Source organism: Trichechus manatus, unplaced genomic scaffold (assembly GCF_000243295.1).
Source record: "Trichechus manatus latirostris isolate Lorelei unplaced genomic scaffold, TriManLat1.0 scaffold00004, whole genome shotgun sequence".
In the NCBI taxonomy this organism is placed as follows: Eukaryota; Metazoa; Chordata; class Mammalia; order Sirenia; family Trichechidae; genus Trichechus; species Trichechus manatus.
Genome location: NW_004443940.1, coordinates 26,196,193 through 26,198,209, shown reverse-complemented (window position 1 = coordinate 26,198,209; position 2,017 = coordinate 26,196,193). Strand labels below are relative to the sequence as shown.

General features: G+C 35.7%; 1 long non-coding RNA gene across 1 annotated transcript in view; it reads right to left on the bottom strand.

Moving 5' to 3' along the window:
* Positions 1-463: 463 nt before the first annotated feature.
* The window catches only part of LOC111820761 (uncharacterized), a 30,681-nt gene continuing 29,127 nt past the window's right edge, over positions 464-2,017 (bottom strand). Inside the window, exon 3 of the long non-coding RNA XR_002824284.1 lies at positions 464-992. This is a non-coding gene — a long non-coding RNA (uncharacterized LOC111820761). The remainder of the gene's footprint in view (positions 993-2,017) is intronic.

The following is a 2,017-nucleotide window of genomic DNA, read 5'->3' as shown; positions in this document are numbered from 1 at the left end:
CTATACAATATTTATTCTAAATTTCAAATTTTCAAAGACTAAGCTACTTCATTCTATAGACACTTAATATTAAAAGATAAGGATGAATTAATGATTATAAAATAATAAATATAGTTAATAAACATATAGAAACATAACCAATCTCACCAATAAGGAAGTAAAATGCAAATTTAAACAAGCTACATTTGTTCACCCATTAAATCGACAAATACTGTTTCACAGATAATATCAAACCACCGTTAATGAGAATGCAGTCAAACAGACACACTTAGACGTTGCCAGGAGGTGAGTAAATGGGTATGTCCTTCTGAGGGACAATTTGACAATATGTTTAAGCATGTTTAGCTATGTATGTCTTTATAAATACATCCCAAGCAATAGTCATCAGCCATTTGGTTCAAGAATTATGTACAAGGGTATTCAATGAGCATTGTTTATTGTAGTGAAACATTGGGAACACCCTTATGTCCAACATACAGGAAGAGTGAATAAATTGTGGTTTCTCCTTATAATGAAATATGATTATGCATCCATTAAAAATTGTGTTTTGAACAATGGGGAAGTGCTAATTAAAACCACAACGATACACCACTTTAAACCCATCAGACTGATAAAATTTAAAAGTCTGACAGCCTTGTGTGCTAACGAGGATCTGAAGCGATGTAATTCTACGCACTTCTCTTGAAAACAAAACTGTTAAAGCCGTTTTGGAGATCAATTTAGCAATATCTAGTTAGGGAGAAGTTGTACAAGCCCAACAGTTCTACTCCAGGTATATTCTCTCAGAGAAACCACCGCGCATGTGAAAAAGATGACATGTCCAGGAATATTCATAGCAAGGGTGTGTGCAACAGAAAAAATACTTACGTGTCCATTCGCAGAGTCATGGATACATTGTAGGACATTCAGAAAACATCATGCCATATCGCAGTGGAAATGAATGGCCTAGACTGATACATGTCAACGTGGATGAATCTCCCAAAACAAAATAGCTGAAGAAAAAAAAGATTTATATTATATACCATATATAAAATAGTAAGTTTTAAAGTGTGGAAAACAATATTGTATCTTGCTTAAGAATTTAAGTATCTGACAGATAGAGATGAAGAAATGTTTAGGACCAGTAATCACCAAAATCTAAAAGCAGGTTGGGTCTTGGTGGGGAAGAGAGATGAGATCTGGAACGTGCACAGGGGTCTTCAGCGGTGTTAGAATATTTTACTTCTATGGCTTGAGTCGGCTACACGAGTGTTCATTCTACCTTTCTGTAAATGTTAAAAATGCATAGTTTTTTTCAAGAATGTGTGATGATATGAGAAGACACAATAAAATATCACCTAAAAAAAACATAAGAAGAAATTTGATAAAATCTCTTATGTGTGAATGTGTGATATATATATATATGAATATATAGATACATATAAAGTATATATATTTCTGTGTGTATATTTATATATGTGTTCACCATTCCTCTGTCAGTTTGTCGTACTGTGGTGGCTTTCATGTTGCTGTGATGCTGGTAGCTATGCCATCAGTATTTCAAATACCAGCAGGGTTACCCCTGGTGGACAGGTTTCAGTGAAGCTTCCAGACTAAGACAGACTGAGAAGAAGAACCTGGTGATCTACTTCTGAAAAAATGGGCCACTGAAAACCTTATGGGTAGTAGCAGAACATTGTATGATAATAGTGCCAGAAGGTGAGCCCTTCAGGTTGGAAGGCACACAAAATGCGACTCCTTAAAGTAGAGTCTACCTTAATGACGTGGATGGAGTAAACTTTTTGGGGCCTTCATTTGCTAATAAGGCATGACTAAAAATGAGAAGAAACACACAGCTGCAAACAGCCGTTAATAATCAGAATGTGGAATGCACAAAGTATGAATCAAGGAAAATTTAAAGTTGTCAAAAATGAATGGAATATTTGAAGGCATCGTTGTTGTTGTTAGGTACCATCGAGTCGGTTCCAACTCATAGCGACCCCATGCACAACAGAAGGAAACACTGCCTGGTCCTGCG